Genomic DNA, 26,984 nt, shown 5'->3' with positions numbered 1-26,984 from the left:
CTAAGGCAGCCTTTAACAATAACCTATCCATAGAAGCCCGAGAAGCACAGTTAGGGCCCCGAGCTTCCACAGCAACCCATCGGCACCCCGTTTCTCATAGTTAAATTTAGGTTTTTAGGTTTAGAACTTTTAGTTTGTAACTGGGTTGAAAACTGGCTTAAAGGGGTACTCCCCTGGGGAAAAAAAAACATTTTTAAATTAACTGGTGCCAGAAAGTTAAACAGATTTGTAAATGACTTCTATTTAAAACTCTTAATCCTTCCAGTACTTATCAGCTGCTATATGCTGCACAGGAAGTTTTTTTCTTTTTGAATTTCCTTTCTGTCTGACCACAGTGCTCTCTGCTGACACCTCTGTTCATTTTAGGAACTGTCCGGAGCAGGATAGGTTTGTTATGGGAATTTGCTCCTACTCTGGACAGTTCCTAAAATGGACAGAGGTGTCAGCAGAGAGCACTGTGGTCAGACAGAAAGGAAATTCAAAAAGAAAAGAACTTCCTGTGGAGCATACAGCAGCTGATAAGTACTGGATTAAGATTTTTAAATAGAAGTAATTTACATATTTGTTTAACTTTCTGGTACCAGTTGATTTAAAATTTAAAAAAATTATGTTTCCCAGTGGAGTACCCCTTTAAGGACCATACCCAGAGAGTAGTGGTCAATGATTCGTACTCTGATTGGTCCTCAGTTGTTAGTTGTGTACCACAAGGTTTAGTACTGGGCCTGCTTTTGTTAAAGAGTACCTGTACTCAAACCATATTTTCTAAACTAACTCAGATTATATTTCTTAACTACTTCTAACACCCCTCCTGCCCTAAAAAGAAAAATTCCAAGCTTTAAAAAAGCTCTGTATCATACCTTTCCCCTTGCTCACATTGTGTGAGCTCCTGGCAGGAGAAAGTAGGCGTTCAGTGATGTCACTGAAGCCGGCGAGAGCTGTGCCTCGCCTTGCACCGCACCCAATTCCTGAGTTTGGTCTCCTGCCAGGCCAGGAGGAGACCAAACTAACTGTTTGACTTGCGACAGGGAAGAGAACAGAGCCACCTAGTGGCCTTTTTTTTTTTTTTTTTTTCAATCACATTACAAAAAAAAAAAAAGGTTGAGAATTTTAACAGCAAGTAAATAGCAAAGTGTCTTATAATTACATAAGGTACAATATATTAAAAATGTATATAAGGTGACAGGTACTATTTAAACTTATTTATAGATGATATAGAGAATGCCACTAACAGTTTAGTTTCTATCTTTGCAGATGACACCAAGCTTTGTAGCACGGTACAGTCTATAGAAGAAGTGACAAGCCAACTTTTTTGGGCATCCACTTGGCAAATGAGGTTCAATGTGGATAAATGTAAAGTTATGCATCTACATACAAAAAAAACTTGCATGCATCATATGTCTTAGGTGGGGTAAAACTGAGAGAGTCACTGGTAGAGAAGGATCTGGGTGTACTTGTAGATCACAGACTACAGAACAGCATGCAATGTCAGGCTGCTGCTTCTAAGGCCGGCAAGATATTGTTATGTATCAAAACAGTCAAGGATTTGTGGAACATGGACATAATACTCCCCCTTTATAAAGTAGGCCTCAACTGGAATATGTTGATCAGATTTGGGCACCTTTTCATAAAAGGGACATTTTGGAGCTGGGAAGGGTACAGAGATGTGCAACTAAACTAAGGCTACATTCACACTGTGTTTTGGGCATAGGGCTGCCGGATCCGGCAGGGAAATACCGCATCCCATTCATTTAAATGAGCCGGCTCATCTTTGCACTGGATCCGGTTTTGTTGCTGGACTGAAAACCTTGGACTTCCACAGATTTTATTCCCGCAATAAAACTGATACGGTGCAAAAATGAGCCGAGCAGCCGGTTTCAAAATTTCCGTGCCGGGAATGGAACATCAGATGGGACATGGCATGCATGGAGGGTGTGGATTACAAGCTGGACTGACGCATTCACAAGAAATGCGGAGCTTGTGGAGTAAGGTACCGTAAGTCCCATAAACGTGCATAGAACTTAAAACAAAAACTCCATCCTTCACATAAGGGGGTAGGTTAGGGTTATTTTAACTGTCATATATTTGTATTTGACCTATAAGTAACATTTGACCAAGTATTATCAAAATATCTCAAGCTGTTTGGAAGTTATGCAGTAAAATATATTTCCCATAGACTTGTATGGGACTTTAAGCACAAACCCTGAACCTGGCAAGTGGGGGTGGGTAAGTGTTAAATCACCTATCCTATGTTTGTTGTTGACATATAAGTAACATGTGTGCCAAGTTTTATGTTAATCTTTAGCCATTTGGAAATGATGCTGGAACATACATACATACACATACATAAACACATGATTTGCTTTTGTAAACCCGACCTGTTTTGTCGGGTCATGCGCCAAAATTTGTGTCTGCGCCAGAATGTGCGCCACAATTGTGTCTGCTCCATTTTATTAAGAGAACCCAAAAAATGGGTGTGACAGCCGGGAAAAGGGGGCATGGTCCCCGAAAAGAGTGTGTGTCCTTGACATATTCAAAAAATCCCAACATATTTATTAATGTTTCCACGGAAAATGTGGTGGATTTGAGCTCTAGAAAGCCCCACAGCTCGGAGCATGTGTAAACAAATCAAAACGTAGGGAAAAGTGCACAATGGAGGGAAACATTAGTAAATACTGTGGAAAAATATCTGTTGGGGGGAAAAAAAAACAAAGAAAACTCCACTCCACTCTTAGTAAACCAGGGCCAAATATATTTACAGACTTCTGGGGGGCAACCACATCTTTTTCTGTGCAGGAACTCCTCCCCTTCACTAATAGAAGAGTGCTCAAGGACATGAGTCACATGACCCACAGGTCCTGTGCCTTACTGCAGAGAGAAAGAAGACAGTGACAAGTAAGGTGTGTGTGTGCACTCACTACATCAAGTTTTATCCTCCAGTCACCTACAGAGCTGCACTCACTATTCTGCTCCTGCATTATATATTATTCTCCAGTCACCTCCAGAGCTGCACTTACTGTTCTGCTGTGACAATATCATATCATATACTGCAGTCACCTCCAGAGCTGCATTGGCTGTCTGAAGGTGATAAGAGTTTGATTTCTGAAATCACACTCCTATCACTCTCAGGCAGGGGGCGGGGGCAGTCCGTCTGTCCCCCCCCCCCAGGTGCCAACTGCTGGGGGGGGGGGGTTGCCATCTCACAATTCACAGCGCTGTAACTTACAAACTGTAAGTGTTAGTTGTACTATACTGTACAAGGGCACGGCACCAACGTACCATACAGCCTATACTCACTGCTGTGTACACAAGCCTGCCTCTCCTGGCCTGGCCTGCACTGACTCCACCGCCTCCATAACTACACCAGACAGGCAGCGCCGGCCTTGTAGCAGATCTGCAGCCAAAGGCATGCTGGAAATTGTAGTTTTGCAACAGCTAGAGGCCCACTGAAAAACAGTTCCATTGAGATAGCAGCAGCACACAGATACAGCTGAGTGGGGAGGGGTCTCTTGTTGTCTTTTGTCCGGCCATCTAAAAGTGCCCTAAGGGTATGTTCACGTGGTGAAATTTCAGAGCGGAATCTCAGCTTGGAAATCGTGTTCATGGTGGAATTTCCACCACAGAAGTTTCTGCCTCCGATTCTGCTCTTTGCTAAAAGAATGAACATCCTTTTGGTTCAATCCGCTTGGAAATACATTGCCATCTACAGAGACAACGCATTTCCGAGCATTCCTGGCGCCGGTGGAACATACTATTTGTGGAGTGTGAATAAGCCCTAAGACTGTCTAGTTTCAGTTTACGCTGTGTAGCCATTAACCACATAAATACGGGTCACTATTTTTCTTCTACAGACTTTCATTTAAAGAATATCACTAAGGTTAGGGTCAACAAGTTAACAAGTAGACAAATCAGCTGCAGAAAATACGCGGCAAAATTCGGCACACGTGACCCTTCCCTAAAAAGAAAATCCTAGCGACATTCCCTATGTGTCAGTGTGAATAGAGTCTAACTGTCACAAAATACAACAATAACACACACTACCGTATAATTCAATACTCGCTTGGACCTGTTCCAAGTTCTCCTCTACTACAACCAAAGAGAAGCACTTAACAAACTATATGATGTGAAAATACATGGACAATATGGGATTGATTTCATCCTTGGGAAATATTTCTATAATTGTAAACAGTCTTCAATGCATGATCCTTTAGCGATGAGCATCTCAAAGTAAAAAAAAATGGGAATGCTGGTTGTATCGGGAACATTTCTAAATGGTTAAGGTAAAAATGAAGCATAAAGACAGAAGGGTTTCGTGATGAGGATTTATCTCTGACAACTGGAATGCGTCCACCAGCTGTTTTGACACGTTTTGTCTGGCAGGCTTGATGTCACCTATGAGGCGGCAGAGGTGTCTAGCACAATTTATGGAGGCTGCCTGCTGTCAGTTTGTTTACCTAACCCCTATGGCTTGGATTTAATTGTGCTTCAGCAATCTATCTCAATGTAGTTTACCTGACAAAGCCTGGCTGTAACAGTGGTTAGGGTACTAGGATAAAACAGTGGGAGCTGCTTCAAAAAGAAAACATATAAAATACAGGGAATTGAGGGATCAATGGTTTTAATAGTAAACAACAGGAAAAAAAATCTTAAAGGGGTACTCCAGTGGAAATGTTTTTTTAAATCAACTGGTGCCAGAAAGTTAAAGAGATTTGTAAATAACTTCTATTAACAAATCTTAATCATTCCACTACTTATCAGCTGCTGTATACTCCACAGGAAGTGGTGATGTTCTTTCCAGTCTGACCACAGTGCTCTCTGCTGACATCTCTGTTCGTGTCAGGAACTGTCCAGAGCAGGAACACTGTAGTTTTCTAGCCAAAGCCAGAAATGGATCTAGTAGGAAGAAGGCAGTTAAAAAATAAATTAATTAATAAACTAACTTTGTTTGGAAAACTGCCACTGCAGTTAGAAGTAGACCCAGTACTAGGGAGAAGTATAAGACCTCCCTTTATATTTCCCATTCCCTTTGAATATACTTCTAGTTTTGGCGCAAGTACTGCGGTGGGTGGCAGTTTAAAAAAAAAATTGTGTGGAAAAATAGACTTAGGCAGGCTAGGCTTCCACACAGGTTTTTCTTCTAAAATTTTTTGGAAAACTGCCACTGCAGTTTTGAAGCCAAATCCATAAGTGGATACAAGAGGAAGAAGAAGTATAAGTCCTTCCTTTATATGTCCTATTCCTTTTGAATACACTTCTGGCTTTGGCTCAAAGACTACAGTGGCAGAAATCCAAGAAAGACCAGGAACAATCTGTATGGAAACCTAGCCTTATACATATTTATGTCAGAAGTTGAAATTCTGTAAAAAATCTCCACAGACACAACAATTAAAATCTGATGAATCCCATTAAAATAGTAGTGCAGCGAAAAATAACTTATTCCCTATCCAAAGGATAGGGGATAAGTTATAGATCGTGGGGGGTCCGACCGCTGGGACCCCCGTGATCTCCTGAACAGGGCCCAATCTCTATGGCATACATGGAGGGGGTATGTCGCCAGCGCTCCATGCGGGGGCCAGCACGCCTCCTTCCAGTAGACTACCGGGGCCCCGTTCAGGAGGTCGCGGAGGGGCCCAGCGGTCAGACCCCCCCCCCTCCCCCCGATCTATAACTTATGCCCTATCATTTAGGGGATAAGTTATTTTTCACTACACAACTCCTTTAAATCCAATACGGTCTGTCAGTGTCTGGAATTATTTTTGAAGTATGTTCCTATTATGGAGCAGAATGGGAAAACATGTCTCAGTGTTGGATCGACAAACTAAAGGTAGAATAGATTCTGTTGACAATCTTTTATCACTTCTACGCTTCGAATCTGAAAAAATCTAATAATTCATAACCTGAATGGACCAGAGCATGACTGATAAGTATAAGGCTAGGTTCAGACTACGGAATCTCTGGGCAGAAAATTTCCGCCCAGAGATTCCGAGTGCGGCCAGCGCAGACTGAATCAGTCGGCACTAGGACCGCGCCGACACTGCAGTCTCCAATAGACTGCAATGTGTTTCGCGAGTATTTCCGCCTGAAGAAAGAGCACCGCCATTCTTCAGGCGGAAATTTCCAAGCGGATTTTCCGTTCCCAAATTCCGCTTCACAAATTCCGAAGTGTGAATATGTGAACGGAAACCCATTCACTACACTATACATTTTAGCAAGCGGAATTTCCGCCTGCAATGTCAAAGTGAACCTAGCCTAAGGGTGTTTTTACATGGGAGAGTAGTGTGATGCAAAGTTCTATATGCAACACTAAAATGTACGAGTTCACTGTACTAGCACCCTAAGGCTAGGTTCACACTACGGAATCTCTGGGCAGAATTTCTGCCGGAGATTTAGCCGGCGGCACTAAGACCCCAAGAACTGCATTGCCGTCCCCATAGATGGCAATGCATTTCTGGGTGGATCTTTTGGGAGATCTGCTTAGAAATGTATTGACATTTATGACACAATGCAGTCCGCGCGGTCCTAGTGCCGCTAGCATGATCTCCGGCAGAAATTCTGCCGGAGGCGGAATTCCGCAAGCTGAAATTCTGCTGTGTGGATAGACCCTCATAGGCCTGTTCACACTACAGAATTTTCGTGTGAAAATCCCATTGATCTCAATGGGAGTCTGCTGCTCAGTTCACACTACAGAAGTTCTGTAGCAGTGAATTCATTTTTATATAGTAAACAGTGAAACTCTTTGAAAAGAAAATACAAAATTCCATAGAAAACTGGTCCTCTAGGGGTTTGTCTTCTTGTTTTCTGATTTTCACTGACGGTAATCCAGTTCTGTTCAGACACGTGTGGTGTACTATTTTGGAACTGAACTGTAGTATTATTTAGTATCCAATTGGAAGCATTATGTGGCCTTTTTAGGTAGTAGTCTTTGAATAGTGCAAATTATTTGGGCACGTTATAGTGGTTTTATGTGGGCTGCATATGTCAGTAGAAACTTAGTAACTGGCACTTTATGGTTCATTCATGCAGATTAGATTTGAATGGTGTGCCACCATCTAGATCTGGGGTCTCAAACTGGTGGCCCTCCAGATGTTGAAAAACTTTAACTCCCAGCATTCCTCGACATGCCCGGACAACAGTTGGCTACAGCTGTCTGGGCATGCTGGGAGTTGAAGTTTTGCAACATCTGGAGGGCCACCAGTTTGAGACCCCTGATCTAGATAAAGTATACATTTAATACAGTTTTAAGATTAGAAAAGCTATATTATTTTTTTCCAGACACTGTTGACTAGGGGTCATGTCTCATACTGCAATTCAACTGTATTCACTTAAATGGGACTAAGCTGCAATACTAGACTTAAAGGGGTATTCCAGGGAAAAAACTTTTTATATATATATATATATATATATATATATATATATATATATATATCAACTGGCTCCAGAAAGTTAAACAGATTTGTAAATTACTTATATTAAAAAATCTTAATCCTTTCAGTACTTATGAGCTTCTGAAGTTAAGGTTGTTCTTTTCTGTCTAAGTGCTCTCTGATGACACCTGTCTCGGGAAATGCCCAGTTTAGAAGAGGTTTGCTATAGGGATTTGCTTCTAAACTGGGCGGTTTCCGAGACACGTGGTATCAGAGAGGACTTAGGCAGAAAAGAACAACCTTAACTTCAGAAGCTGATAAGTACTGAAAGGATTAAGATTTTTTAATAGAAGTAATTTACAAATCTGTTTAACTTTCTGGAGCCAGTTGATATATAGAAAGTTTTTTCCTGGATAACCCCTTTAATCCATGGACAAGAGTAGCATTGCTTTTAGAAAACAAATACCTTTTTTTTGTTACCTCATCCAACCTCCGCCTGCCCTGCACTAACTCTGCACTAAGTGTTAATGTCCGGATTGCTCTCCCTAACCCTGTAATGTAATAGACACTCTACTATGATTAAATTAGTAAAAACTGTTAAAACACTTTCACTCCCAGCAGTAATGTCAGAATGAGGATTTAATCCATCACTCTTCTCTCCAGCGGTGTTACCTTCTGCCCCTTTACAAAAAAAATCCTATCAGCCTCTGGACGGCTTCTCCTTCTCATTTCAGCCTGGTAAATGTCTGGGGTTTCCTCCCAGCCTCAACCCCTGGCATGCAAATAATATTTTCTTAAGAATTGAGGATAAAACCTGCTGTTTTTGGACTCTCTTCCTGTGGTTCTAATAATGAAATGTTTTTTGTCTCACTGGCGCCAGACATAGTAGCTGAAAAAGAAAGATAGGATACCCCCAGGACTATGGTCCCACTGTGCGGATCATTACTTGCATATAGTCTGTCTAAGATATATATACCATATTTTCTTGTCTTCCCTCACTGAAAGATAATCACCCTGTTGTGTCCCCATGTCTCTTAACAAATGTTTATGTGTGTGTATATATATATATATATATATATATATATATATATATATATAATATATATATATATATATGCAGTACAATGCATAATAAAATGTCCTAAAGGTAGTGTAATCCACAAGGCTGAAGGACCAATGGCCAGGAGATTTAAATGGTCAGAAGGTGAGTGTCTGCAGGTAGTTCTCATTCCTTCTGCAAGGGAGGAAGAGATATAGCAGGTAGGTCACAACACAGGTAATATCCTGACAGCCTGGAAAGGTAGAGCAGCTGGCGTGGAAACACGCTGATTGTGAGGGGCTTACTAAAGGGGTGCTCTGTCCCTAGACATCTTATCCCCTATCCAAAGGATAGAAGATAAGATGTCTGATTGCGGGAGTCCGGCCACTGGGACCTCCTTGATCTCCTGTGTCTGCACCCCAACGTTGTAAACATTTTGTTCAGAACGGTGAGTTTGGGCGACCGTGGTCGTGACGTCACGCCCCATCCCCTCGTGATGTCACCCCATGCCCCCTCCATTCATGACGGCGACCGGCCCCCGCGATCAGACATCTTATCCCCTGTCCTTTGGATATAGGATAAGATGTCTAGGGGCGGAGTACCCCTTTAAGTCATGCAGTGCCAATTTCAAGACTGTTAAGTTCTGAAAAAAAATGTAAGTGTGCTACCCTCAACCAACAGAGAGATTGAGTCATCCTTATTGCTTGCTTAACTTAGCAAAAGTTATTGGGGGAGATTCAAGAAAACCTGTGCAGATGAAAAGTGAAGCAGTTGCCAATAGCGACCAACCAGATCACTCCTTTAATTTAAAAAAAGGAAAGGCTCAAGGGAGCTGCCAGATTGTGAAATATAGCGTCATATCTGAGGCTAGCACTGAGCGTGTAAGGGGATGTAGCAATAACAGTGCTGATACAACCACCAAGGGTCCGACAGCTGTTTGAGCAGATCACCCTGAAGGAGAAGATTGCCCCAGCTCATGCACTATTTCTCCTGTTACTTTCTCCCGTCACAAAATAATCTCCGTTATTAATAACGGGCTATGACGGTTAAAGCGGGTATTGTAAAAATCCCATAGACTATAACGGATCTTTAAAACAGAGAATTCTATAGTGTGAAAGCAGCCAGAAGAAAGATGGTAGCCTGCGGTTTTACATACATCGTAGATGACTTAACACCTGCATGGACCAATATGCATATCCAGTTACACTGGAACTTTCTTGCTGTTTTAGGCTGGGCAAAGTACTTCTCCATGCTGGATCTTACCACCGGCTATTGGCAGGTGTCTGTTGCTGAGAGAGACAGAGAGAAGACGTGGTTATTGCTATTCAAAGATGCTGAAACTTAAAGTAGAACCCTCACCAGCCTTCATCTAGGTAAAGAATAGATGTAAGGTGGCGTGTGCATGGCTTACTCAAGTAATATCTGTGGGAGTCCTGGAAACAGATGAGCATGCCCATTAAGATGGTCTTTAGTTTTTGATGCCTGAAGACCCTGCACTTAAAAGGGGTACTCTGCCCCTAGACATCTTATCCCCTATCTAAAGGATAGGGGATAAGATGTTTGATCGAAGGTGGTCCCGCTGCTGGGGACCTCCGCAATCTCTCCTGCAACACTCTTCATGAGCTGCACATAGCGAAGATCGCTCCATGGCTGATGACGGGCGATACAGGGGCCGGGGTATTGTAACGTCACGGCCCGCCCCCTCAATGCAAACCTATGGGAGGGGGCATGACGGCCATCACGCCCCCTCCCATAGGCTTGCATTGAGGGGCCGTGCAGCTCATTAAAGGGGATGCTGCAGGAGAGATCGCAGGGGTCCCCAGCGACAGGACCCCCGCGATCAGACATCTTATCCCCTATCCTTTAGATAGGGGATAACATGTCTAGGGGCGGAATACCCCTTTAAATCCTCCATCCAGAAAAAGAATGGAAAGGTGGTATTTGTCCATTCATTTCAACGGAAGTTATGGAAAGAGCTGAGCATGCTTGTTTGACACTATAGAGACACTTATGCAATTTTAGTTATTCAAAATCCCTTATGTCTATTTTTGTCAAGCTGGTTCTTGAGAAAATGTTCTGCCTTCACATGCAAATCCCAGTAATATGTAACTCTAGGCATTCCTTTGACCTGCAGCTGTTGCACTGTAAGTCATTATGGAGCCACGGATTACATATTGTCCAATTATTTGGCCAACATTTTATGTAAACATTATATATATATATATACGTATACTGATTTACACTGTACAAAGTATACATTCGGAAAACAGACCAAATGTTATGTCACTACTAGACTATATATGGTCTGTTAAAACTAATGTGTGGACTGCAGCTAGGCATTGGTGTATTTGAATACCCTTTTGCTGGTATCCCAACATACACTGCTGAATGGGGCCTGTTTTTTTTTATTTTTTTTACTTCCTTCCAGGGTGTGTATGGATGTTCTTCCCTCACTGTTGGTGTTGTGTTAGTATGCACACATGCAGAGAGAAAGACAGCACATATGCATGCAGGATGACCATGTGGCCAAAGTCAGATATCTATAGGTTCAAAATGGCTGGTTCTAGTTACATGAAGATGATCAGCTTTGGGGGGATCCAACGATGGGAAATCAGTGAATAATTTGGAGGGGACCATCATAGTCTACCTGAAAACAATTTTATCTCAGACTGGCAAAAGAGGAATATGACATCAAATATATGCAGGCTGTGCAAAAATAACTCATAAGGACAATCCATTAGGTACTAGCTCTTGGCATGGTCTGCCATTTATTACGTGTCTGTTTGGTTTTTCAGACATGGCATTCACATGATTACAGAGTGTCCCCCCTGATTAATTTTCATAGATTATGCTGTGCTGTGCCCTAGGCAGCTGCCTACTGTGCCTTCCACTCTTTTGCTTTATAGTGTATGTCTTATATTATATGTACAGAATTTTTTCATCTGATTACCCTCTTTCATAAGCGCCTTGGAGGTAAAGAACAGTCATCTTTATACCCATAGAATGAAGCTTGGAGATCTACAGTTATGTTGTATATTCTGAACACGAAATGATAAATGGTGATCTTACAACCTAGAATGTTATAATACACCCTCAAGCAATGTTTGGATGTCAAAAGAGTTGATTAAGTAATTTACAGCCTATTCAGATAATGGCCATTTCAGATTCCTTCTGTCAACGTTGTGTACCAGAAGAAATATATAATATATTAATTATAATTATTACGGAACTATGTTCATTGCAGGGGTAAACTAACAGTGGTCCAGGGTTTCCCTAAATACTTGTAATAACACCATTGGTTATTGGCAATAGTAAATATAAAGGAGTTCTCCAGTACAGACTTTGGTTATGATAGACTGTTAATACAGTATTTCATTGGAGGGGCCTGACCTCCATTGGTCAGAAGAACAAAAGGGCTGTGGTGCTACATTACCTTAATTGCTTACAAAAGCACAGTGTCTTATCCAAGAATGAGATGAGCTGCAATACCAGGAACATCTGCTTGTATGGACCATTGTACCTAAATAAACACTAAAGGGGAAGTGGTACTGGACTGATACAATACAAATTAAACACTATTGGCCCATCCATAGGATAGGCTTAGGCTGTGAATGCTCTAGGCCTAGAGGTCCCCTTTAATTCTACAATAACAACAGAGAAAAATCTTAAAGCATGAATGATAGCTCTTCTGTTTTATTATTTGTTGGGACGGCACATTTATAGTATTAATTATAATATAGTACAAAAATAATAATATTATATAAATAAATATATATACTAATTATATGTGACCAGTCCACAAAAGTATACAAGATAAGAAGATAGTTAGATTCAGTACAATGAAATATGAGTATTTATTAAAATGCAATGTATGACATAGAATAACTGAAGTCTAGCACGGGGCCCTTGCGCAGGCTCAAGATAATTATTGTAGATATAGGTACATTAGAAAACAATAATAACAAGCCAGTATAATATATGTTCCCCATTATTAGTTCGGAGTATAATAAGGCTAAATTATACAGGTGGAGATAAATTGATTAGGGATAAGATAGGTATAAAAATAGTATAAAAATGGTATTAAAAAAAAGTATAAAAATAGTACAAAGTCCACTAGTTCAAAGGTTTGCTATATTTCTCTATATTGCAAAGTCCGTTGGTGCAAAGTTCGCTATAGTTCTCTATATTAGTTCCGCTGGAGTAACATAGTAGAATTTACATTATTGGTGCACCTCACCACTCACCACCCTGTTCAGTCTGGGGGCTCCTTAGTTCAGCGTCGGATGCGGGCTGGCATGGACTGGCGTCCAGCCTGGGAGGATGCACTGACCACACAGAGCTCCTCAGCCACGACTGTCCAGCGCATCCTCCAACGGGCACCGCTAGCATCATGCTGGACGCCAGTCCATACCAGCCCGCATCCGACGCTGAACTAAGGAGCCCCCCGACCATTTTTATACTATTTTTATACATATCTTATCCCTAATCATTTTAACTCCACCTGTATCATTTAGCCTTATGTATTATACCCCAAACTAATAGTGGGGAACATATATTATACTGGCTTGCTATTATTGTTTTCTAATGTACCTATATCTGCAATAATTATCTGGAGCCTGCGCAAGGGCCCTGCGCTAGACTTCAGTTATTCTATGTAATACATTGCATTTTATTTAATAAATACAGTGGTCCCTCAACATACGATGGTAATCTGTTCCAAATGGACCATTGTTTGTTGAAACCATTGTATGTTGAGGGATCCGTGCAATGTACAGTATAGGACAGTGGTCTACAACCTGCGGACTTCCAGATGTTGCAAAACTACAACACCCAGCATGCCCGGACAGCCAACGGCTGTCTGGGCATGCTGGGAGTTGTAGTTTTGCAACATCTGGAGGTCCGCAGGTTGAAGACCACTGGTATTGGAGGTTATACTCACGTGTCGCCGCCACTCCGGACCGTCACCGCTGCCCTGGGTGTCGCCTTCCATCGCTGTCGCCGCGTCCCGGGGTGTCCCCGATGCTCCGACAAGGCCTCTGCTTCCCCGGCATCCTCACTCTCTGTTGCTGCCATCACGTCGCTACGCACACTGCTCCTATTGGATGACGGGACGGCGTGCGCAGCGACGTGATGATGACGATGGAGAGCGCCGACGATGCAGGGGACCCCGAAGAGGACGCGCCGGAGCCCCGAGACAGGTAAGTGATCGTCAGCAGACCACACGGGGCACCGTAAACGGCTATCCGGTGGCAGCTGAAGCAGTCTGCGCTGCCGGATAGCCGTTTATGCGATGGCCCCGACATACAAAAGCATTGTATGTTGATGCTGCCTTCAACATGCGATGGCCTCTGAGAGGCCATCGTATGTTGAAATGATCGTATGTCGGGGCCATCGTAGGTCGAGGGGTCACTGTACTCATATTTAATTGTACTAGATCTAACTATCTTCTTATCTTGTATACCTTTGAGGACTGGTCACATATAATATATATATATATATATATATATATATATATATATATATATATATATATATAAAATAAATATTTATATCATATTATTATTTTTGTACTAATTTCTGGCCTATTTGGGTGTAGGCAACACCAGTAACCTCAGGTATATTTTGTTCCTAAGTGAGCTACACATGACAAATTAAGAGGGGCTTATCAGGCTCCCCATGTATCCTAAGCCCTGTTCAGTCTAGTTACATTGCCTAGAGCTGGCTGGTGCATCTGAAAACAGTCAAACAGGTTGTTTTATGCAGTTTGTCCAATTTCCATATACATTACTGAAAGTTGCATAAACAGCATAATATCGCTGCATGTTTGTATCTCTGAATACCTGAGGCAACTAGGCTGGACAGGGTCAGAGAGCCCTTATCCTAGAGGTACGTGTGGGACCCAGAGGTGGGACCTATATCTATCAGACCTTTAAGATTTTGAGATAGGGCCAACATTCTGTGAGGGACCACAGTCTCATTTCTTACCAGTAGGCAAAGGATCCATTCAACTAAAATATTAAAATAAATTATGGGCCATATTACAAGCATTTTAGGCAGAATCATATTCCCTTTGACTGTATTTTTAATCAATCATAATCTTCACAGATCAAGTACATATCTAAATGTAGCTATAGTAATACACATATTTCCCCAGAAATCACTTCTGTCATTTTAAGGTCATAAATGTTCTCCTGAGATTACCCCCAGTTATGACATTCCCTTGGCACCGAGCTACCACCTAAAATACCATTACCTGCAACTGGCCAAAGATATTTATCCATTGAAAAATGACTGTATAAACACACTTTATGGCATGATCATGTAAATAGAAGGCAGTTTATCTCTGTCCTGTTTCTTTTATTAGTAAAGAATTGACTAAATGTTCATTTGGCCATCAGGTAACTCTTTAATACCCCCATAAACAGCTTGGCTGATTAACATGGAAAGTGAGATAAGCAACTGTGTTGCTGATTATGACTAGAGACTATGGATCTCACAGGTTAAAGTAAAAGGGAAACTTGAAAGAGTATGTAGACTTTTGCAACTAATTGTTTTTTTTTTCCAATTAAAGTTTTATTCAGTTTCAAATAAAAACAAATAAACAAAGTACAATCACCGTACAAGTATACTGGTGCAGAACAAGTCTACATTCAGGAGTTACATAACACCAAACTCCCGAGCAGGGAACAATTAAGCATCTCAGTAAACCTCAAACTGAGAAAGAGAAGTGTGCCATACTGGAAAATTCATATGACATTAACCAAATCGTGTCCAGCCAGACACGTACGCAACATGAGTAAGGAAACTGATAACAAATTCCAGGTAACAAGATGTTCCCAAGAAGGGCACAAGGGTACAAACACAAGGGGACAAGACAAGGGAAAGGCAAAGGAGAAAAGAATTAGGAGTCCACAGATGGGAGAGAACAAAAGAGATAAGAAGTTAGGTGGAGATAGAGGGGCTGCAACTAATTGTTTTATTACCTTTATGCATTTAAAGGGTATGGGAACATGTGGACTGCTGGGATCTCCAATGATCAGTAGAACGGAGGGAAATTGCATGCATGGCCAGCGATCCATTTATGAGAAACATTGCCTGTGGATAGGGGAATACAAAATGACATAGGAATACCCCTTGAAGCTAACAAAAAAACACACTGAGGGTACGTTCACATGTACACAGATTTGATGCGCAGGATTTTCTGCTGCAGAGTTCAATGTAAACTAATTTACTGAGCACCGCTTCTAATCTGCAGTTACAAATCCTGCGCATCAAATCTGTGCAGGATCCTGTATGTGTGAACACACCCTAAAGGATAGGATTTGATTGCAAGATGAGAAAAAATATAGGGTTACTTTTGGGAGATAATATCAAACTAATATTGTTTTTTTTTTTTTTACTAGGTAATTAAAATAATAGATGGCGGAGGAGCAGTAGACATTGCTAATCTAGATTTTAGTAAGGCTTTCCTACTAAACTAGTACATGGGTTGCAGGATAAAACTTACCAGAAAAGGTTAATGGACCTTAACATGTATAGCTTGGAAGAAAGAAGAGACAGAGGGGCTATGATAGAAACTTTTATATTCATAAAGGGAATCAACACGGTAAAGGAGGAGAGCATATTTAACCCCTTAAGGACGCAGGACGTAAATGTACGTCCTGGTGAGGTGGTACTTAACGCACCAGGACGTACATTTACGTCCTAAGCATAACCGCGGGCATCGGAGCAATGCCCGTGTCATGCGCGGCTGATCCCGGCTGCTGATCGCAGCCAGGGACCCGCCGGCAATGGCCGACGCCCGCGATCTCGCGGGCGTCCGCCATTAACCCCTCAGGTGCCGGGATCAATACAGATCCCGGCATCTGCGGCAGTTCGCGATTTAAATGAACGATCGGATCGCCCGCAGCGCTGCTGCGGGGATCCGATCATTCATAACGCCGCACGGAGGTCCCCTCTCCTTCCTCCGTGCGGCTCCCGGCGTCTCCTGCTCTGGTCTGTGATCGAGCAGACCAGAGCAGAAGATCGCCGATAACACTGATCTGTTCTATGTCCTATACATAGAACAGATCAGTATTAGCAATCATGGTATTGCTATGAATAGTCCCCTATGGGGACTATTCAAGTGTAAAAAAAAATGTAAAAAAATTTAAAAGTAAAAGTAAAAAAAAAGTGAAAAATCCCCTCCCCCAATAAAAAAGTAAAACGTCCGTTTTTTCCTACTTTACCCCCAAAAAGCGTAAAAAACATTTTTTATAGACATATTTGGTATCGCCGCGTGCGTAAATGTCCGAACTATTAAAATAAAATGTTAATGATCCCGTACGGTGAACGGCGTGAACGAAAAAAATAAAAAAAGTCCAAAATTCCTACTTTTTTAATACATTTTATTAAAAAAAAAATTATAAAAAATGTATTAAAAGTTTTTTATATGCAAATGTGGTATCAAAAAAAAGTACAGATCATGGCGCAAAAAATGAGCCCCCATACCGCCGCTTATACGGAAAAATAAAAAAGTTAGAGGTCATCAAAATAAAGGGATTATAAACGTACTAATTTGGTTAAAAAGTTTGTGATTTTTTTTAAGCGCAACAATAATATAAAAGTATATAATAATGGGTATCATTTTAATCGTATTGACGCTCAGAATAAAGAACACATGTCATTTTTACCATAAATTGTACGGCGTGAAAACAAAACCTTCCAAAATTAGCAAAATTGCGTTTTTCGTTTTAATTTCCCCACAAAAATTGTGTTTTTTGGTTGCGCCATACATTTTATGATATAATGAGTGATGTCATTACAAAGGACAACTGGTCGCGCAAAAAACAAGCCCTCATACTAGTCTGTGGATGAAAATATAAAAGAGTTATGATTTTTAGAACGCGAGGAGGAAAAAATGAAAACGTAAAAATTTAATTGTCTGAGTCCTTAAGGCCAAAATGGGCTGAGTCCTTAAGGGGTTAATAGAAGAAAAACTACCACAAGAGGACATGGTATTATATAGAGGAGCAAAGGTTTATACAGTAATATTAGGAAGTATTACTTTACTGAGAGAGTAGTGGATGCATGGAATAGCCTTCCTGTAGAAGTGATAGCTATAAATACAGTGAAGGATTTAAGCATGCATGGGATAGGCATAAGGCTATCCTTCATATAAAATAGGGCCAGAGACTATTGATAAGATTCAGAATATTGGGCAGACTAGATGGGTCGAATAGTTCTTATCTGCCGACACATTCTATGTTTCTGTCTCAATTCTTAATTTTTTTTCTATACATGTATTACTCCGCTACCTCTTCCTCCTGCTTCTTGAAGGCTGGTGAAGGGATTTATTTAACTTTCAAACATATTGCTCGTCATTTAAAATGAACCGTAGAGACCTGTTTTCCCCACCTATTGGTAGTGTCTGTCTGTGCATTATTTTCTTCTGTGTTTGTTAGTGAGACAGATAAAATAAACTACTTCAGAAAAGTCATTTTTAATATACAGCTATTTTGCAAACAATATGTCTCCATGGTTACAGACTACAAACAATCCTTTGTGTGTAGTCTGATCCTGTAATCATGTGTTACTCTGTTCCCAAATAAGAGGAGGCAGATGGAGAGTAAAATATGACTGCCAAAGTAACTCATCGCTTGTGATGATAAAACTCCTACAATTTGACCAATGCACTAATTTTGAATAACCACCCCGCCCACCACCCACACAAACACCCAAACACATACATATGTAAATACTACATATTAAGTGATTTTTTCATTGGGAAAAAGCACATAAAATATTTTCTTTTGTGCTAAATGGTGGTTTTATATTTCTGCGAGCACAAATATACCAAAGTGAGGATTATAACATACAAACATAAGTCACATTTTGTTATTTCTGGAGCAAATTATAGAACAGAGCACATCATATGACTACTCATCTTCCCCATGGTTAACCTGGTACACCACTATGCGTAACAACCATAATGGAAATTATGTCTTTAGGAGTGCAATGTGGTCATAAAAGGGTAGAATAGGCAGTTTTGGGCACAAAATGGGCCTATGTAGATGAGATATCTTTAAGGACAGATAGTTGTCTAATAGCGAAGACAAGAGATGATGCTATGAAATAAAGTAATTACGTATTTATATAATGCAGCAATTTTAGGCATTAGATTCAAGTATTACAAGTATATACAATTATGTGTTATATCCAATCTGTGTGTAAACAAGAATTAAAAAGATAGTCATTTGACTTATTCGCAGGGGTAAAGTTGACCAGTTACCCATAGCAAAATGAAAAAGCAATCTGGTTGCTATGGGCAACTTTTTACTATTGGGACACACAGGTTGAGAAAGTTCTGACCAGCTTTTTCTTGGTAAGTATTTTGAGGCATTTAGTCACAGAATTTAGTATGAATTCAATAGTAAATAGGCCGGGATGTCAAAACAAATTTTTGTTTTATTTTGATGCAGTGCACCACAAATTCTGGCACAGACACAATTTGTGGGTAATGCGCCACATTCTGGCTCACAATCACACAGGATAGGGAATAATTGCGGGCAGCATAAAAACTGAAGCTGTACACACCTACGTAACAGGTCTCCTCTCTCCAGCCTCCCCCCCCCCCCCCCACACACACATAATAGGACTCCACTCACTCCCAAGCCCTCCTTCCTCACGAAACAGGACTCCACTTACTTCACAGCTTCCCCTTCCACATAACAGGTCACCCCTATCCAACCACCAGAATCTCCCCTCTCCAGCTCCTGCCCCCCCCCCCCCGACATAGCAGGACTCCTCTCCTCAGCCCCTCCTCACATAGCAGGACTCCACTTCCCAGCCACCCCCCTTCCCTCACATGGCAGGACTCCACCCCCCAGCCCTCTCCCCTCACATCACAGGAGTCCATTCGCCCAAGCCCCCCTTCCCTCACATAGCAGGACTCCACTCACCAGCCCCCCTCTTCCTCTCAAATTGCAGGACTTCACTCCCCTTTTCCCCCCTCCTCCTCACATAGCAGGACTCCCAGCCCCCTCCCTCACACAGTAATAACATCAGGTTCCCATTACCCCCTCCCAGTACAGCAGATCTTCCCCCAAGCAGCTTGTTACGCCTAGCGCTCCGGGTCCCCGCTCCTCCCCGGAGCGCTCACGGCGTCTTTCTCCCTGCAGCTCCCCGGTCAGTCCCGCTGACCGGGAGCGCTGCTCTGTCATGGCCGTTGGGGATGCGATTCGCACAGCGGGACGCGCCCGCTCGCGAATCGCATCCCAGGTCACTTACCCGTTCCCGTCCCCTGCTGTCATGTGCTGGCGCGCGCGGCTCCGCTCTCTAGGGCGCGCGCGCGCCAGCTCCCTGAGACTTAAAGGGCCAGTGCACCAATGATTGGTGCCTGGCCCAATTAGCTTAATTGGCTTCCACCTGGTCCCTGACTATATCTATCCTCCTCCCATGCACTTCCTTGCCGGATCTTGTTGCCCTTGTGCCTAGTGAAAGCGTTTTGTGTGTTTAAAGCCTGTGTACCAGAACTTCTGCTATCTCCCCTGACTACGAACCTTGCCGCCTGCCCCCGACCTTCTGCTACGTCCGACTTTGCTTCTGCCTACTCCCTTGTACCTCGCCTATCTTCAGCAGCCAGAGAGGTGAGCCGTTGCTAGTGGATACGACCTGGGCACTACCGCCGCAGCAAGACCATCCCGCTTTGCGGCGGGCTCTGGTGAAAACCAGTAGTGTCTTAGAACCGGTCCACTAGCACGGTCCTCGCTATCCCTCTCTGGCACAGAGGATCCACCTCCTGCCAGCCGGCATCGTGACAGTAGATCCGGCCATGGATCCCGCTGAAGTTCCTCTGCCAGTTGTCGCTGACCTCCCTACGCTGGTCGCCCAGCAAGCTCGTCAGATCGCCCAACAAGATCACCAGCTGTCGTACTTGACCACCATGACACAGCAACTCCAGTCACAACTACAGCAAGTACAGTCACAGCTACAGCAGCAACAACCATCTCCTCCGCCAGCTCCTGCACCCCTTCCGCAGCGAGTGGCCACTCCTAGCCTCCGCCTGTCCTTGCCGGACAAATTTAATGGGGACTCTAAGTTTTGCCGTGGCTTTCTTTCGCAATGTTCCCTGCACATGGAGATGATGTCGGACCAGTTTCCTACTGAAAGGTCTAAGGTGGCTTTCGTAGTCAGCCTTCTGTCTGGAAAAGCTCTGTCATGGGCCACACCGCTCTGGGACCGCAATGACCCCGTCACTGCCTCTGTACACTCCTTCTTCTCGGAAATTCGAAGTGTCTTTGAGGAACCTGCCCGAGCCTCTTCTGCTGAGACTGCCCTGCTGAACCTGGTCCAGGGTAATTCCTCCGTTGGCGAGTACGCCATACAATTCCGTACTCTTGCCTCTGAACTATCCTGGAATAATGAGGCTCTCTGCGCGACCTTTAAAAAAGGCCTATCCAGCAACATTAAAGATGTTCTGGCCGCACGAGAGACTCCTGCTAATCTGCATGAACTCATTCATCTAGCCACTCGCATTGACATGCGTTTTTCTGAGAGGCATCAAGAGCTCCGCCAGGAAAAAGACTTAGATCTCTGGACACCTCTCCCACAGTCTCCACTGCAATCTGCGCCTAGGCCTCCCGCCGAGGAGGCCATGCAAGTGGATCGGTCTCGCCTGACCCTGGAAGAGAGGAATCGCCGTAAGGAAGAGAATCTTTGTCTGTACTGTGCCAGTACTGAACATTTTTTGGTGGATTGCCCAATCCGTCCTCCACGTCTGGGAAACGCACGCTCGCACCCAGCTCTCGTGGGTGTGGCGTCTCTTGATGCTAAGTCGGCTTCTCCACGTCTCACGGTGCCTGTTCGGATCTCTACTTCAGCCAGCTCTTCCCTCTCAGCCGTGGCCTGCCTGGACTCTGGAGCTTCTGGGAATTTTATTCGGGAGTCCTTAGTGAATAAATTCCGCATTCCGGTGACCCGTCTTGTCAAGCCACTCCACGTTTCCGCGGTCAACGGAGCCAGGTTGGATTGCACCGTGCGTTTCCGCACGGAGCCCCTCCTAATGAGCATCGGACCTCATCACGAGGAAATTGTATTTTTGGTCCTTCCTAATTGCACTTCTGAAGTTCTCCTTGGACTACCCTGGCTTCAACACCATTCCCCAACCCTGGATTGGTCCACTGGGGAGATCAAGAGTTGGGGCCCCTCTTGTTCCAAGGACTGCCTTCAACCGGTTCCCAGTACTCCCTGCCGTGACCCTGTGGTTCCTCCTGTATCCGGTCCCCCTAAGGTCATTAAGGACTCTGCCTGCCACAGGAAATGCCTCTCCCCCCCTCCCAGTCCCATCAGGCAAGCCCCTGTGTCCCCGCATGGCCCTCGTCCTGGTGTCACACTGCCCCGTGCCAGGTCTCGCCCTCTGCCCTCTCTCCCCATTCCTACTCCTGCTGTTCTGCCTGCCGTTGAGGAATCCCTCCATCCTTTCCCGGTGTCCTCATCCCAGGGGAGGCAGTTACCCGATAAAGAGAAGGGGAGACCTAAGGGGGGGGGTACTGTTACGCCTAGCGCTCCGGGTCCCCGCTCCTCCCCGGAGCGCTCACGGCGTCTTTCTCCCTGCAGCTCCCCGGTCAGTCCCGCTGACCGGGAGCGCTGCTCTGTCATGGCCGTTGGGGATGCGATTCGCACAGCGGGACGCGCCCGCTCGCGAATCGCATCCCAGGTCACTTACCCGTTCCCGTCCCCTGCTGTCATGTGCTGGCGCGCGCGGCTCCGCTCTCTAGGGCGCGCGCGCGCCAGCTCCCTGAGACTTAAAGGGCCAGTGCACCAATGATTGGTGCCTGGCCCAATTAGCTTAATTGGCTTCCACCTGGTCCCTGACTATATCTATCCTCCTCCCATGCACTTCCTTGCCGGATCTTGTTGCCCTTGTGCCTAGTGAAAGCGTTTTGTGTGTTTAAAGCCTGTGTACCAGAACTTCTGCTATCTCCCCTGACTACGAACCTTGCCGCCTGCCCCCGACCTTCTGCTACGTCCGACTTTGCTTCTGCCTACTCCCTTGTACCTCGCCTATCTTCAGCAGCCAGAGAGGTGAGCCGTTGCTAGTGGATACGACCTGGGCACTACCGCCGCAGCAAGACCATCCCGCTTTGCGGCGGGCTCTGGTGAAAACCAGTAGTGTCTTAGAACCGGTCCACTAGCACGGTCCTCGCTATCCCTCTCTGGCACAGAGGATCCACCTCCTGCCAGCCGGCATCGTGACACAGCTCCTGTGCCTTTATGCCTTCAGAAAGAGAGGCACAGTGAGGAGGCAGACAGTAGAGGCAACCATGAGTGTAGTATCTGTACAGCACATACTTCAGACGCTGTAGCCTCCGGTCTCTGGCGGGTAGCCTACCTGGAATTTTTTTGATATCCTGGGAGACCCCTCTGGCCCTGGGACCAGGTGTAACATCTACCTCTACACCCCCTATAGATGGACCTTGAGTGGGTGATGGTATGTACCTGTATATCCTTCTCTACCCCATGATGTCCTCAGACAGGGTAGCATAGGAGACTAAACAGATATGCTTTAACGCCTTAAGGACCGGGGGGGTTTCCGTTTTTGCATTTTCGTTTTTTGCTCCTTGCCTTTAAAAAATCACAACTCTTTCAATTTTGCACCTAAAAACCCATATGATTGCTTATTTTTTGCGCCACCAATTCTACTTTGTAATGACGTCAGTCATTTTGCCCAAAAATCTACGGTGAAATGTAAAAAAAAATCATTGTGCGACAAAATTGGAAAAAAAAATGCCCTTTTGTAACTTTTGGGGGCTTCCATTTCTACGTAGTACATTTTACGGTAAAAAAGACACATTCTCTTTATTCTGTAGGTCCATACGATTAAAATGATCCCCTACTTATATAGGTTTGATTTTGTCGTACTTCTGGAAAAAATCATAACTACATGCAGGAAAATTAATATGATTAAAATTGTCATCTTCTGACCCCTCTAACTTTTTCCGTGTATGGGGCGGTATGATGGCTCATTTTTTGCGCCGTGATCTGAAGTTTTTAACGGTACCATTTTTGCATTGATAGGACTTATTGATTGCTTTTTATTCATTTTAAAATTATATAAAAAGTGACCAAAAATGCAGTATTTTGGACTTTGGAATTTTTTTGCGCGCACGCCATTGACCGTGCGGTTTAATTAACAATATATTTTTATAATTCGGACATTTCCGCACGCGGTGATACCATATATGTTTATTTTTATTTACACTGTGTTTTTTTTTTTTATGGGAAAAGGGTGATTCAAACTTTTATTAGGGGAGGGGTTAAATGATATTCATAAACTTTTTTTTTTCCACTTTTTTTTTGCAGTGTTATAGCTCCCATAGGGACCTATAACACTGCACACACTGATCTTTATCATTGATCACTGGTTTCTCATAGGAAACCAGTGATCGATGATTCTGCCACTTGACTGCTCATGCCTGGATCTCAGGCACTGAGCAGTCATTCGGCGATCGGACAGCGAGGAGGGCCCTCCTGCTGTCCTGTAAGCTGTTTGGGATGCCGCGATTTCGCCGTGGCTATCCCGAACAGCCCACTGAGTTAACCGGCAGCTTTTACTTTCGCTTTTAGCCGCGCGGCTCAGCTCTGAGCGCGCGGCTAAAGGGTTAATAGCGCTCGGCGCTGCGCGCTATTAGCGGTGGGTCCCAGCTTCACTATGACGCCGGGCCCGCCGTGATATAATGCGGGGTTACAGTGTAACCCCGCGTTATATCACGGGAGCAGGACCAAGGACGTACCTGTACGTCCTTGGTCCTTAAGGGGTTAAAGTGGTTATACCAAGATAACTGCTTATGCCCTAACTACAGGATAGGTGACAAGTATTTGCTCCATTCATTTACTATGGGACTGACAAAGATAGCCAAGTGCTGTACTCAGCTATCTCTATTATGTCCCATAGGGGGTTAATGCTGTGGCGGCAGCATGCTAGATTTCTGCAACATTCACCTGTTCTCATGGTTAGTGGGGGTCCCAGAAGTCAAGCCCCCACTGAGCAGATACTTTTCACCCTTCTTGTAAATTGGTCATGTGCCACCCCATTTACCAAAAAATTGTTAGAATGCCTGGACAAGACTAGATTTCTTTATTGAAATGTATTTATTTATTGATTTGCATTGATTTTGTCCGACAGTCATAGAAATTCCACCTGGGTGTCTTCATTTTATTAGTTTGAGATAAAGTGTCACTTCCTTCCAGTAAATGTTCTCTGCAGTTGTGTAAAACAAACACAATATTTTGTCGGTACCATCAAGCAATTCAAGCAATGTGTCAGTATAGTTAAACATTGTATAATATATGGCATTTCTGTGCAATAAAACATTGCTGCTCTTGTGTGAAGACATAGTACAGAGGAGAAAATGGAATAGCAAACAACAGACATAGCTATAATGACTTTGTGGCCACCTCTCGGATATCGGAGTCTGCTTTCACCAGGAGAGTGTTGGCCGCGGCATCCTTGGGGGATCGGTCTGTTCCAGTCCTGATTCATGAATGCATTTGTGGCTTGCCTGCCATTGGAATGCATTGTAATCAACGAAAAAATCTAGATTTACTTTTAAGTGGTTAAAGAGCATAATTCACAAATCACTTCACCCATTGTATTACTGTATTTTCGCACTTTTTCTTCCCCAAAACTGAGGGGGAAAAGTTGGTGCGTCTTATAAGGCGAATACACACCTATCGCGGCCGGGACCCGCGGCTAATACAGGACATCACCGATTGCGGTGATGCCCTGTATTAATCCTTCAGATGCGGCGATCAAAGCTGACCGCCGTGTCTGAAGCGAAAATAACATTAACCCGGCTGTTCAGTCGGGCTGTTCGGGACCACCGGGATCCCCTGCATGGCCGGCGCTCTCCTTCGTCGTCATCACGTCGTCGCGCACGCCGTCACGTCATCCAATAGGAGCGGCGTGAGTAGCGATGTCATGGCGGCGACAGTGCGAGGATCCCGGGCAGCAGAGACGTTCCGGAGCGACGGGGACGCGGAAACAGCGATGGAGGGCGACATCCAGGGTAGCGGTGACGAGCGGTGACGGGTCCGGAGCGGCGGGGACACGTGAGTACTACCTCCTATACCAGTGGTCTTCAACCTGCGGACCTCTAGATGTTGCAAAACTACAACTCCCAGCATGCCGGACAGCCAACGGCTGTCCGGGCATGCTGGGAGTTGTAGTTTTGTAACATCTGAAGGTCGGCAGGTTGAAGATCACTGTCCTATACTTTACATTGTATTTGGTTCAGAATCTTTATTTTCTAGATTTTTATCCTATAAAATGAGGTGCGTCTTATATGACGAAAAATACGGTATATTAGCTTGTAAATAGAGTAAACCACTGATCTCTGCAGATGAGTTTAACCATCTCAGAGGCTGGAATATTGGAATTTTAAACTATAGCTTTGATTCATTTATACGCTACCAAATCATCGTGAAGCCTTGCACAAGTAAAGAACCACAGTGATGCTATGTGGCTGGCACGAGTACATCATGGCATCCAAAATATACCCTGGCACTTTATATGAAAATTGATCCAGATTTGTATATTGATTTATTATAGGACATGTCTTCGGTGTTATCTACAGTATAATAAAGGTTGTCTTATTATATTGTACTCAACTTTTAACTATGACATTTCACATAATATACCGAAGACACTTCAAAGCGAAATCTTATCGAATATCTTTACAGCCTTTGTTTCATCTGCCATCGTGTTATCAGATTTTATTCCCACAGAGATAAGAGTCTTATAGCAAAAAAAACAAAACAACAACTAGAGAGTGGGGAATGTACGTGTAACTGCAGGGGGGTGTAGAGGTTACCCAAACACCCAGAACCTGGAGGGATACAAAGGGGAGAATTTACTAAAGGCCTCCATAAACATTAAACATGTGTCAGCAAAACCAACCGATTTTAGTGGGATCGGTGACCATGTATTGTGTATGGTGGCCTCCCAAGTCTCCCTTGTGGAGGAAGAGAAGGATTGAACCGCAAAAACCTCAATAAGTGACCCAGGAGTCCCAAACCCAAGCAATCAAAATAACCTAGGGCATAAAATCTCAGGCACAAAAAAAACCTTTAGAAGCGAACTCACCCTTGAAACTAACTTAACTGAGATTATGAAGTGACTGTAAACAAGTTAAAAATCTAGTGTTGCTGCATTATTATTTAAGTGGAAACAATCCACGTTTTGTATTATGTGTGGGTTAGCTTCTAAAAGGGTTTTGTGCCCTGAGCTTTATGCCCTGAGTTATTGTGATTGAAAGAGAAGGATTGGGCATGTTGAATTTTAACTTTCTGATCCTTTTGTTTTCAGGGAGATAATCTGCTGCCAGAGTTCAGTAGTGATTTACCACCACATCCTAAATACATGACATTAATGCTATGGGAGGACAGCTGGGCACATACAGCACTTAATGGAGCCTAAGCGACAGCATATGGAGGCAGTACACAAGGCGGTTCTTCTTCACGTCCTGAAGAAGAAGGATGAACCTTTGAAACACGTTGTCCCATTTACCCTGCATGTTTTATGAACCAATAAAGCCTGCTTTTGT

At 43.7% G+C, this 26,984-nt stretch overlaps 1 long non-coding RNA gene across 1 annotated transcript in view; it reads left to right on the top strand.

Moving 5' to 3' along the window:
• The window catches only part of LOC130276724 (uncharacterized), a 28,554-nt gene extending 1,570 nt beyond the window's left edge, over positions 1-26,984 (top strand). The window contains exons 2-3 of the long non-coding RNA XR_008845228.1: positions 9,630-9,773; positions 26,747-26,984. This is a non-coding gene — a long non-coding RNA (uncharacterized LOC130276724). The remainder of the gene's footprint in view (positions 1-9,629; positions 9,774-26,746) is intronic.

Source organism: Hyla sarda, chromosome 6 (assembly GCF_029499605.1).
Source record: "Hyla sarda isolate aHylSar1 chromosome 6, aHylSar1.hap1, whole genome shotgun sequence".
Lineage (NCBI taxonomy): Eukaryota > Metazoa > Chordata > Amphibia > Anura > Hylidae > Hyla > Hyla sarda.
This window is presented reverse-complemented; position numbering and strand designations above follow the sequence as displayed.